The sequence below is a fragment of the Sus scrofa genome, chromosome 3, assembly GCF_000003025.6.
Source record: "Sus scrofa isolate TJ Tabasco breed Duroc chromosome 3, Sscrofa11.1, whole genome shotgun sequence".
Classification (NCBI taxonomy): Eukaryota; Metazoa; Chordata; class Mammalia; order Artiodactyla; family Suidae; genus Sus; species Sus scrofa.
This window is the reverse complement of record NC_010445.4, coordinates 129309260-129322844: the sequence shown is the minus strand read 5'-3', so window position 1 is coordinate 129322844 and position 13585 is coordinate 129309260.

Genomic DNA, 13585 nt, shown 5'->3' with positions numbered 1-13585 from the left:
CACACAGCACGCACCTGCACTCACACACAAAGCACACGTAGAGCACACACCCAATTCACACAGCACACGCAAACATGTGCATTCACACACTCCGCTCACAGTGCACACACACACGCGCCCTCTTACACAGCTCCTACAGTGCACAAACAATTCCCACAGCACGGGCACGTGGACATGCACACACACAGCTCTCACAGGCACACACATGTGCCTCACACATGCAGCTCAAGTAGAGTACACAGCATTCACACAGGGCATACACACGCAGAGCTGACACAGCACACACAAACACACAGGTGCACACACACGCTCATGTGTACATACAGTTCACACACACGGCTGACATAGCACACATATAATGCAGGTGCACACACAGCTCAACCAGTGTACACACACACCCCCACATGTACATACAGCTCACACACACTCACACACACACACACACACACAGCGCTTCCAAGCTGTGTCATCTATTTTGCAGCCTTCCTCTGAGTGACTGATTAGATGAAACAAAAAGCATGTGGGGCTCCGTCTAGGCTGAGGACGACCTAGGAGACACAATGTGCCTGAGACTGCGAAACTGTCTGGCGTCTGCAGACTTTGAAACCACTTATGGATATTATAAAACCAGCTCTGATTGTGTCATGATGATTGCTGACATTTAGTGTCTGTCAGCCGGGGGGAAAAAAAGGATAAGAAAAGAAAAGGAAAAGGGTTTGCCCCCTGCCAGGATCTCTCCAGCTGGCGAGGCGGAGGCTCTGGTGTCAGTGAAGGACTCTCCATCTCGAACCACTGCTGCTGCAGTAAACCCTTCCCCAGGCCAAGTGCCCTCTGGCCACTGGGGCTTCCTTTGCCCCTCCCACCCGGGCTCCTCCGTCCCTCACAACTGACCCTTTTGACTGACGAACCGGAACAGTACCTGGGAACAAAGGCGGTTACATAAAATCCAAGGCAGCGTATTAATATTTCATTAGCATCTCTTTTCTCTCTGAGGCTGACTGGCAGCTCAGTCGAGATAGTGGCAAAGCTGACTTTAATTATTTTTTTTCACCCTGCCTGGCTTCTCTTGCTGCCTTTGCCTGCTGTAAATCAGTCAGAATGTTTTCCTTCGTTATTACCATACACGCTCAGCAGTCTCTAATTACTCTGAAGAATCTCTTATCTTTTATTTCTAAAGCTGAGATTGTCAAGAGAGAAGGGGAAAGGAAGAGAGCCATAATTAACCATGCAGCTGTTGGTCGTCTGCCCCAGTCTAGAACTGGGGCAGCACCAGCCTGTTTCCTCGGTCGTGCGGGGGGACTGGATGCCATAATGCTCTGATGCCTTCAGAGCCAGGAGAGCGATGCATACAGACTCTGATGCTTTAGGAATGCTTCTGAGGGTCCATTTTTAATACCAAGATGATGAGAGAGCACACATGGAAGCATGCAGCCCTGCGTCCCAGGGTCCCGGGGAGGTACCCCGCCCCCAACGCCCAGACTGCGAGAGCTGGGGTGAGGGTGTGCCATCACCTGGGCTTGCAGCCTGGAGGCATCAGGAATGCCCATCTCCATCCCTCTTCTGGGTGGACTGAATAACTGGGTTGCTTCCAGGGAAAATAATTCTCCCTTCCTTGAGAGAGCACAGAGCCCAGGAGAGGAGAGAGACTGTTTCAAATGAGTGATGAAAAACATATACTCTCCCCACCCTGGAGGCATATAGCCTTGTCATGAGATATAAAAAAGCTCCTTTCAGGGGATCGCATTAGCTTCCTGGAATTATGACTTACGAGGGGGGCAGAATGCAAATGGAGGGCTTTCATGATAATCGGTCTTTTCTATATTTCCCCAGAATTGAATCTGCCTCTGGCTGTCTCTTTGAGTTTTATTGTGTTGACGAGTCACAAACTGATTATTCCTTGGAAATCAGGACGTAAACAGAAATGAAGATAGAACACAAGCATCTATCTACTAGAAGTATTGCCGATAGCCAGAATCCAGAGAATGTTGACGTGCGTGTCCCCTTTGGGGTGACAGTCTCATCTGGGTGGCCGGGGTCTGTGTAAATGGAAGAGACGAGGACAGCTCTGAAATTAAGCCTCGGGTCCATTCCAGACCAGCTGTGCTGTAAAGCCGCTCAACACCAGTGGCCTCTTGCTGACTAAATAGGAGGCTCACTTCAGGTGGGGGGGACCACCTGCACTAAAGAGCCCGAGATAACTCAGCCCTCTGAATGGCTTACATGGGCATCCCTTCGGGAGAGCAGCACCAAGCTTGTATAGAAGGAGAGGCTGAGGATTTATGAGGTGGGAAGTACCCCATCAGGGACCAGCCAAAGCCCCTGCAACTCATTCAGATCTTGATGATCAAGAATTCAAAATGCAGTTTGAAAAGGTGAGATGTGACCCGCATCACTCTGATTTCCTGACAAGCACGTGGAGTGGGAAGTCCAACAGACATGGGCACCCACAATGCTGCAGGCAGGGTACCACTGCAGAGTCCTACCAAGTGACACGAGGTGTCAGGTGTCTTCAGGGGCCCTTCCAAGTCCCCAGTGGGGAGCAGATCAGGGGCGAGCTGCAGAGTCTGTGGGGAGACCAAAAACATGGCGGGTGAGGGTGCAGAATGTCTTGCTCTGACACTAAGGAGTCTTTCGGCCCTGCAGAAAAAGCCCTGACGGCCCTGCTTCTCCACCCTCTCATTCATCAAATGGGCAGGATGCTTGCTGCCCCGCCTGCTTCCCGAAGCTCTTGAAGAGAATGGAGGTATACCCACTGGGACCAGGGGAAAGGTAGCAAAAATAGATACCATCTTTTTTTAATAGATGGAAACATATATACTTATAATCAGTGCAACATTGGATATGACTCTGTAGCTAGGTAAAGAAATCTTGCTCTTGATAAGACTCTTTCTCTCTGAACCAGCTGCCTTGCTATTTAAGGAATGTGTTATCTGTTCTGTAGTCCACTGCATTTTTATTCAGTGATGGTTCTGTGCCTTGACTGGGGTCCAGGGCATCATTCCTCCAAAACCAGTTTTGACGTCATATATGATTCAGGAATATAACTTTCTCGCTCCCTTCTGCAGTAAGCATCACGCCGGCAGCACGTCTAGGAGCACACAGTTCCTTGACGGTTGTAAAGTGGCATGATCGGTCTGGGGCTCTCTGGCTCTCTCTGTGTGACACTGCCCCAGGCATTAACCATCTGCTGAGTCAGCCCAGCCGGGGAAAAGGCGAGCTCTGATTCCTCCATCTGTAAAACGAGAAGGGTCATCTCCTGCTGCCATCACTCTTGACAAGGTTGTGCGAGCATGACAGGATGACACCTGTGGAGAGCTTTGCCTCCTCAGAGAGGATATACACTACCGTGACCATGGGGTCCAGCAACTACTAATTAATAAGAGCAAGAGGGTTCACTCTTTCGTGCAGCCAACACTGCAGTGGTTTCCAGAGCAAATAGACCTGTATTCTCTACCTTGGCAGAGAAAGACATTGAGGTAGAAAGAGCCTAGGTCATTTCTAAGTTGATGAGCTAATAGGCACTGGTCCACACCTGGCATCTAGGAAGTCCATTTCCCACACTTTGCACTTTGTCTGGTGCCATCTCCTTGCTCAATCCTGACCTGGTCAACTCTAAACATTTTCTTGCTTTCCTGGGAGCTGGAAAATTGGACCCTGAGCCAGGAGACCTAGAATTCTTCTCCAGGGTTTCCTTGGGAAATCTCTTTACATCTAAGAATGTGAGACTATTCACCCATACAAATGTGATGCCATCTGAAAAGAAATGAGGCTCTCCCAGTTCTGAAGTGGAATACATTTCATGGTATTGGATAAAGATGGGAAGAAAAGGAGAATGAGATCTTTTTATTGGATCTATTGCATATTAAATTTTTACTCTGCAGTATTATTTATATAAATCATGTAATGTGTAATGTTTAGTACAGGTTAAGATATTGGGTATTTGGAGCAAGATTCATTTCTCAGGAAACTTACTACAAAAACCAAATAATAAAATAAAGAAAAAACCAATCTGATTTATTATTAATTTTTATAAAATGTAGATTTAGACTCTTTCAAGATTACTCTGTTTTTATTAGGGAATATGACACTGTTCTGTAGATAAGCAAAATCCTCAAGATATAAAAGCTATGGGCATTTTTTAAAGACAAGCCTAATTTTAAAAATTGTGACTTTTACCTTTAAAACCAGGTATTAAGGTACTCCAATCCCAAGTAAGAATTGGCAGATTGGTATAAAAGCAGCATCAAAAACCTACCTGAAAATGTCTTTCTTAATTTCCTGATTTTTTTTTTATGTTTGTTTGCTAAAAACATTTTGTTTTCAAAAGCTGCTGTCAGAATGCAGATCTGTAGGGTGAAAACCCTGTCCTTTATTAATTAGATTTTATCATCAATTTGTGATATTAACCTACCATTAACTGAGTGAGTTCTGGAAAATCTTGTCAGAGGACAAGTGACTATTGAAGAGGAGGTTATAGAGAGAAGGAAACCCCTGGGAGGGTAGAACATTCTGGGATACACCTGTTCCCGACGGGTAGTGTGATAGCTGAGAACATTGCTGTGGTGGAGGGAACTAGCCAGAATTCCTTTCTGCCTTCATCTGGAGCCGATCCTGAGTCCCAAGCTGGCAAAACACACTTTCAGTACTGCAAATTAGGAACAACAAGACGTACCCAAAATGTCTAGTGTTCTAATGGAAAAAAAAACTTAGATTTTATGGCTCTTGTCAAATCCATTAAAAGGAAAAAGGTAAATGAGAGCTGACTTAATTCAAGGAAGTATGTGCTGTGCACATGTTCTTGACTAGGGACGATGACAAGGGCCATGGAAGAGACAAAAATACCAAGACATAGGCACATCCTCACCCTTGGTTTTCATTCCAGTAGGAAGTCTGAGGTGTACGCCCCTGTCCTCTGGACATGGTATAATCAGTTCTTCACTCTTGAACTGCCTGCTTATACCCACAAGCTCCTGTAAAGAAAGGATTTTGTCTTAGTTTCTGAAGCCTCTGTCCTCTGACTCTGATATCCCATATACTAAAATACAGTTAATCAATATTGGTTACACAAATGTTAGAGATACCACAGCAATGAAATTTAAAGTGGTGACAATTAAGTAGGCATAATAGACATCATAGAACATGTTCTGGTGTCATTAGTCTTTGAGATGGGCTTTAAATACTGTGTGAGATCCCTGTTAGCAAAACTTCATGAAGGTGGAGTATCCAAGCGACTATAAAATTTTAGTGCCTTCCTTCCTGGCAGGAAGTTCAATGAAGCTTTTGTGTTGCCTCTTCTCTCTACTGAGAAATAATTCTCAAAACCTAAATCTGTTGAATTTAGAAGAAAGCATTACTCTTCTACTTCAGTTAGCCAAGCTACAAAGAATGCTTGCCTGGAGCCCAGGACAGCAAATACTTCCCCAAATCTGTGCTTTCACGTCTTCAGAAGTGGTCACCCAGGCAGACAGGGGTCTAATGTAGGTAGCAGATTTGTTATCTCTGGTGCATCTGGGCTCCACCATCTAACAGAGAGAAAAGGTGTCAACAACTTGTGAGGCAGAGCACCTGGAATAGGGATCCAGCTCCTTGTACTTAAATTCTCAGTAAGAATTAAATGCATGAAACAAATACAATAACACAAATTTCAACTGTTTTAAACCCTTCCCAACACCAAATCTCATACTGCCTGAACATTCTCCAGCTTTGAAAGACAGGGAAATAGAAGCATAGAGAATGGTTTGAGAAAGGGAATATAAAGCAGGCCAAGTGTTCACAGAGCTGTGAAGCGTTATAGCTGAAAATAATTCTATGCATCAGTGTTTCTCAAAATATGGATTAGAGATCTACATCAGAATCATGAGGCTTTGCCACCACCCCCTGTACAATTTTCTGGCTCCCACCAAAAGGTTTAGCCAATCTGAGATTGGGTCCCAGAAATCTGCATTTTTAACAAGCACTTTTTTCTTCACTGATTGACTTCTCTCATATGGTAGCTCTACGAAATCCGATGCCCAGTGGGAAAGTCCATTCATATTGAGGGAAATGGGCTTTGGAAAAGCTCACTGCATGAAATCGATTAAAGACTGGGGCAGTTTTATTGTACAAAGAGGTTTCCCAAAGAGCCCTCAGCATTCACCTTGCCAATGAGTGGCTCTAATGGGAACAAGTGACTGGATGTTTGTGCCTTGTCAGCCTGCAGGATCCGGGTGGGGTGCAGCGTGAGCTAGAACACAGTTTTCATCACATAGGCAAAACCTGGGCCATAGAGATGGGGTGGGTGTGAAACTTAGTAGGTGTAAAGCTTGAGGCAGCTGCTTTTGGAGTATAGGAAGAAAACCGGATTTTTCTAAATAGATGTGGTGACTAATTTGTAAACAAACACCTAACAAATAAACAAATTAAAGGATGGTTTTTTCCTTTACAATAAAGAAGTCTCTCAAGGTCAAGATAGTGAATTTTTCGAGACTCTATAGGCCACATCACAACTATTTAATTGTAGCTTCAAAGCAATTGTAGAAAATCCATAAATTAACAAGAGTGTCTATGTCTCAATAAAACTTTATTTAGAAAACCAGACAGTGGACCAGCTTGACCTGTGGCTCAGGTTTGACACCCCTGAATTTACAGCATTATGCCTTAAGCTTTCTTGGCCTCTGTCGTTGTTGGTATATCTCTTTAGTAAAAATTTAGTTTTATGGTCTTACGTATATCCCCCACCTTCTCTTAGAAAGAATGGCGGGTTTGCTGATAATGTCAGGAATGAAGCCTGCAGTGCGGTGGGCTATACGAACATCCTGAAGAGTGGATTTTGTTCAAAAGTAATTAGCATGAACCTTTGTGTTTAAATCAACTTAATATACACAAAACTGTGTGTATAATTTTTACCAATTTTATTACTATTTTCTCAAATTTTTGATGCAGAGGCACAGCCACTTCCAACGCCCTCCTGCTCTAGGTTTTTCTGGGTGAGGGGATACCTCTCATGCACACGTCCATTCAGCAACTTAAGGCATCTAGCAGTTCCCCGAGTCTTCTTCTCTGGTGGTCATCCTCCAGGTACCATGTGTTGAGCATGGCAAATTCTTCTTTATTCCTTTGTTGCACATGGACATGACCCAGTCCTTTGGGCATGAAACCAACTTGTGCTGGGACTTGCCACTCCCATTTCATAAGTACCCTTGACTGAGAATAAGTCTTCTTTCACTGAGTGCCTCCACTGCCATGCTGATCTGATTGAGGTAGAAGAGCTGTAAAGTGTCTGCAGTTACGTGAGCAGATACATCTCTTCGTTTCTGTGTTACAGTCTGTGTTACCTAAAGGTGTGAATAGGAGTTCCTTTCATGGCTCAATAGTTAACAAACCCGGCTAGTATCCATGAGGATGCAGGTTTGATCCCTGGCCTTGCTCAGTGGGTTAAGGATCCAGCATTGCTGTGAGCTGTGGTGTAGGTCACAGATACGGCTCAGATCCCATGTTGCTGTGGCTTTGGCGCAGGCCGGCAGCTACAGCTCCAATTCGACCTGGGAACCTCCATATGCCATGAGTGCAGCCCTAAAAAGACAAAAGACGAACGACGAAAAATAAAAATTAAAAAAAATAAAGGTGTGAATAGAGCCCTGCATGTGTCCAGATGTTTCCAACATTTTTAAAGAAATACCTTTCTAAGGTGTCATCCTAAATGTGCATTCTCTCTTTCTCAATGACACCCAAACCCAGACAATTTAGAGCCAAGACAACAGCTTCTTAGAGACTTCGTACAGCCTCTCCTCTTCCAGCTAGCTCTGCAAACTGGTGTGGAGATTGCACGCTCTCCAGCTGTTTTTCCAAAGAAAGATGCTCATCTCCAGTCTACTCAGCTCCTCTGAGACAGAGTTTTCCCAAGAGAAGGACAGACTCAAAGATTCAGCTTAAATACTCATTCATCCTTTCAGAAGCACTGCCTTGTCTAAAGTGTGGCTCCTTGATTTCAGCATACTTTTTCCCCTTTTGACTAGTTAATTGCTCTTATTTTCCCATTAAATGTTGGTGTCTCCAAGGCTCAGTCCTGGATCCTCTCTACCTTTTTTTTTTTTTTTTTTTTTTTGGTCTTTTTGTCTTTTTAGGGCCACACCTGAGGTGTATGGAGGTTCCCAGGCTAGGGGTCGAATTGGAGCTGTAGCCACTGGCCTACGCCACAGACACAGCAATGCCAGATCCGAGCCACATCTGCGACCTACACCACAGCTCATGGCAATGCCGGATCCTTAACCCACTGGTCGAGGCCAGGGATGGAACCCGAAACCTCATGGTTCCCGATCGGATTCGTTTCTGCTGAGCCATGACGGGAACTCCAAGGATCCTCTCTACTTTTGACTCCCCACTCTTTGATCACTGTCTTCCTTAGGACAACAGTGAGCATATATGAACAGGTGACTCCGAAATTAAAACTTCCAACATAAATTTTCCTCTGGAATCCAAATGAAGACACCCTATAACTTCTCAGCATTTTTAAACTCAAGTGTCTGAAGATACTTTGTTTTTCTTGAGGGCTCCTTGTTTTCCTTGTCGTCTTTTCATGTTCGCTACTATGAGTGGCACCACTGTGGGAGCCAGAAACCAGAGTCACCCATGGGCTGCTTCCTTTTGTCATTGCTTTATGCAAGCGGGGACTGTGCGCTATACATTTTTCCTTCTAAGTTAATTCCAAATCAAAATGCATCTTTTCCAGATAAAAAGAGAAAACTTGAAACAGTAATTTTATTGTGAGCATATTCATATATATTATTTATCAAACAGTAGACAGTATATAGAATAATGCATAAATAACCTCGGCTTCCCCCTACAATCACTCTGATCTCAGAAATAACCCAAACATGCTATTTTTTTCATTAAAATTCATTGTAACACATAAATATATTCATATATATATATGTATAACACAGTTATCTCTAGCAACCAATTCAGCTGTAATGACATGATTTACTGGATTTTTCTACATATACTTTTAATTGAATGCAGTTCTCCCATCAAACATGAGTAAGAGCACCAACAAAATGAGGTCCTATGGTCCTTTTAGAATAATCTGAGTCGTGGCTTGGATGGATAAGCAACTTTTAACTGGTCAGCCTCCTAGTCCTGGGATTTAAGCTCCAAATGAAATGAATCCCTGTGCTGAATTGTGAGGTGCTAAGGTTTTTAAGGTCTCATATATCCCAGAAGGTGGAGGAGAGTCCTTACTTAGAATGTCCACATGTCACAACTGTACACAGAACACATGCTTTGTTTCTGTGTGATTGGCCCTGGTCCAGCCTGCCTATGGTCAGGATTTTATAGGACATGCCATGGCCTCAGTTAGAAGCCTTTCCCTGTTGCCTCTGCTTCCATCCATCCTTTGAATGATTTTCCAAATTGCCATGCTTCTCTCTGCCACTCTTCAGTGACTTCCTCCGACTTCAGGGTGAAACCCCAGCTCCTTAGGCCTTATACAGAAACACATTGTCTGCATTGCACATATGGCCCCACCCCTGCCCACACCCATCCTTACCTAGAGCTCGGGCTTCAGTGAGGTCTAAGACTACAAGGCTCATTCCTCTGTGGCCCCTCCAATGCTTTCCTAGACCAAACCACGCTCCTCAAACTTATTCCCCAGGGATCCTGTTACTTATTCATCAAGATTTAGGTCAAATATTTGCTTAGTTGAAAAAAATAGTTTATAAAACACTGCATATGTCATAATTGCTTTGTTACTAAAAAGATTTACAAAGAAACTTCTGCAAGTACATGCAATGGATCGGGTAAAAATTTTCAAGTGATTATTTTTTCCAGTTTATTACATTTGTTTTCTGCAATGAACCTGTGCTGATAATGTAATTTTAAGGCTCGGCTCAGGTATTTGAATTCTGAGAAGCAATCCCTTAATCTTGACATCACCCACTCCCATTTTAATTTTGTGCTTTCTCTAAACTCCCCGTGACCCTGGTGTTGTGAGTCCAATGTCTTTTAGCAACTATCATTACTCTGTAATGTTTTTGTTTTAATTATTATTATTATTATTATTATTTTGCTTTTTGGGGGTGCACCTATGTCATATGGAAGTTCCCACCCTAGGGTTCTAATCAGAGTTACAGCTGCCAGCCTACACAACAGCCACAGCAACACAGGATCCAAGCCACATCTGTGACCAACACCACAGCTCTTGGCAATGCTGGATCCTTAACCCACTGAGAGAGGCCAGGGATCAAACTTGCAACCTTATGGATCCTAGTCAGGTTTGTTAACTGCTGAGCCATGAAAGGAACTCCCTGTGATGGTTTCTTAATAAGCCCATCTTGGTGGTCAGAAAGTGAGCACATTTTGAGGTTGGTGCTCACCCATCTCCAGTGCCTGAGCCCCAGCACTTAGCACCCTGCCTGGTGCAGTGCTCAGTAAAGTACAGATAAAAGAATCCATGTATTCGTCCAAAACCTACCAAGAAGCGGAGCCCTCTTTTGCCACAGTGCCTTTTCTCACCATCACCTGGTTGAGTGCACAGGCACGTTTCTACCCAGACGAGGAGGGATCTCCATCGGCCTTCCCAGCACAAACATGCTGGCGCTCTCAGCATGAAAGCTGTCTAGGAAAATCTAAGTAATAGTAGAGTGTGGATAGACCTCATGAATATTCATGAACCAAGGGTCTTAGCAGCCAAGCTAAGCACAGAATTACAGCAATTATCTGAATGATTTACACACACACAAAGCCAGCCCTAAGCAAAATTGTGGCGGAGGCTGGAAGTCGGCTGTCCCTCCTGCCTGGCGTGTCCTGCTCCCTTTCAGGGCACCCAGCAGGGGCTCATGCTCTCTGCCTGCCAGGGGAGTCTCTTGTGCCAACTCCCTCCGACCAATATCCCCCCACCTCCACCCCTAAAGACAGGGCTCCTACGACATAAGCTTTTCCCTCCAGACCCATATCGTTCCGGTCCTTCCAAAGCTTAAGTACTTTACCAGCCAATCAGCCAACAGAGTTGACCTTTTGTTTCTTTTCTTTCTCTCTCTCTCTTTTTTATTTATTTATTTTTTTGGTCTTTTTGCCTTTTTCTAGGGCTGCTCCTGCGGCATATGGAGGTTCCCAGGCTAGGGGTCTAATCAGAGCTATAGCTGCTGACCTACACCACAGCCACAGCAACATGGGATCCGAGCCGCATCTACAACCTACACCACAGCTCATGGCAATGCTGGATCCCCAACCCACTGAGTGAGACCAGGGATGGAACCCACAACCTCATGGTTCCTAGTCAGATTTGTTAACCACTGAGCCACAACAGGAACTCCAGAAGGTGGCATTTCAATTTGTGTTGATATAAATTGTTCTTGCTTTGGAGTTCCCCTGTGTTACAGAGGGTTAAGGACCCAGTATTGTCACTGCTGTTGGCGCAAGTTCAGTTCCTGGCCCGGGAACTTCCACATGCTCTAGGTGCTGCCAAAAAAAAAAAAAAAAAAAAAGGAAAATTGTTCCTGCTTTTCTATTTCCCAGTCTGTTGTTGACCTATAGCCTCATTTAATAGGCTTTTGTTGTAAGGTTCCTTAACTCAGTTTCAGGTACAGGAGACTAGAAACAGATTTAGTGAATAATGGACTTCAACATCACAGAACCTAACAGCAGGAAGGAACTTTACTAGCCATTTATTCTGATGTCCCCTCACTGAGTTTCACTTGAGGTTGGCAGATGATTGAGTAGTGAAGTATTCTGTGACACATACAAGCACACACCCACACACACAATGGGTTAAAACCTATTTACAAAAAGGTTATCAGCACCTTTATTGTGAATTACTGAGACAGTGTTCATCACTCTCCCTCTGTAGGAATGAAAATGCTTTGTCACAATAGAGCTGTTTCTCTAAGACTTTTCTATCTCATAGAACTGTAATTGGAAAACACTATTCTTGGCCAACCCTTCGTAATTCATGTGAGGAAACACCAGAAAAGGGAAATAGTTGCCAGAGGTGACACATGGGAACAGAGTTCGGGTTAACCATCGAGTAAACATCCCATTACTCGTCAGCTGCTTTTCCCTTTAATCTGTCTTATTTTAACAAGGGGTTTGAGGTCTTAATGTAAAGTGTATATTTTTGACAGAGGTTGCTGGTTGTACCCCCAAATCCATTCTCTTTTACTCATATGGTAGAGTAATTTTTTTATGGCCACACCCATGGCATATGGAAGTTCCAGTGCCCAGAACTGAATCTGAGCCACACCTGCAACCAACAGCATAGCTGTAGCAACTCAGAATCCTTAAGTCACTGTGAATGGCCAGGATTGAATCCTGCTGCAACAGAGACAATACAGAATCCTTAACCCACTGGGCCACAGTGAGAACTCCTAGAGTAATTTTTCTTGTGGCACGCAGTCACCTTGGCAAAGGTTGCAATTCCCAGGCATCTTATTCTCTACTATGATCTTATGACTAAGTTGTAACAAATCAGGTGAGAATGGAAGTGCCTGCCTGACTTTGGAGTCACTTCCTTAAGGGGAAAGTATATGTTTTCACTTTTTCTTCTCTTTCTGCATGCTTCCTGGAATGAGACTCTGTTGGTAGGGGCTGAACCAAAGCATCAGACACAGGCGGAGGGAATGCAAAGCCATAAAAACAGGAAGCCTGTGTCCTAGACGTTCATGTGTATTGGCTAATCCTGGCTGACTTTTAGCAAAGCTGTATAAGAGAGAAAGATAAATTCATTTCAAATCTAGCTAATGTGCATGCAGACAGGAGATATAATGAAGAAAAAAACTGAAGATTTTCCTACAATGCTTGTTGCATCAGATGGCTCCCAGGTAATCACCATTTAGTTATGAGACAATGGATGGGTAGAGTTCAGAGATAAATGCATAAAATAAGGAAGTCTTCTTCAGGCTTAAGAACCGCATTCATAGTTATCAATGTGTTTACATTATGATTACTGACGCATGGAAATTGCCAGAAAGGAAAGAGTCCAGAAGCCGCTGGTTAAGATCCAACCCCCCACCCCCGCAAAATATTCTTACATCTAAGTTCTGACCCTTGGTACCTCAGAGTGTGACCATATTTGGAAATAAGGCCTTTGGAGGGATGATTCATTAATATAAGGTCATGCTGAACCAGGGTGAACTTCGCAGATGGATCTTGTATCATCTGTCTTTACAGAAAGGGGGTTTTGGACATGGACGTGCATTGGATGGGAGCTATGTTGCCACAAGCCAGGGAACTACTAGAAGCTGGAAGGGCAAACCCTCCCCTCCAGTCCTCAGAGTGAGCATGGCTCTGCAGACAACCCGGTCTGAGATTTCTGACCACCAGAAACGTGACATAATCCATCCCTGATGTTTTAACCCAGTCAGTTTGTGATGTTTTGTTATGGCAGCTCTAGAAAACAAATATGCCTACTCAATTTTTGAGAAAATATTTCAGAAAAGGCCAAACCCAGCTTTCACAAGTCAGACTTCCCATCGTGGCTCAGCTGTTAACGAATCTGACTAGGAATCATGAGGTTGTGGGTTCAATCTCTGGCCTTGCTCAGTGGGTTAAGGATCCGGTGTTGTCATGAGCTGTGGTGTAGGTTGCAGATGTCGCTCAGATCCCGTGTTGCTGT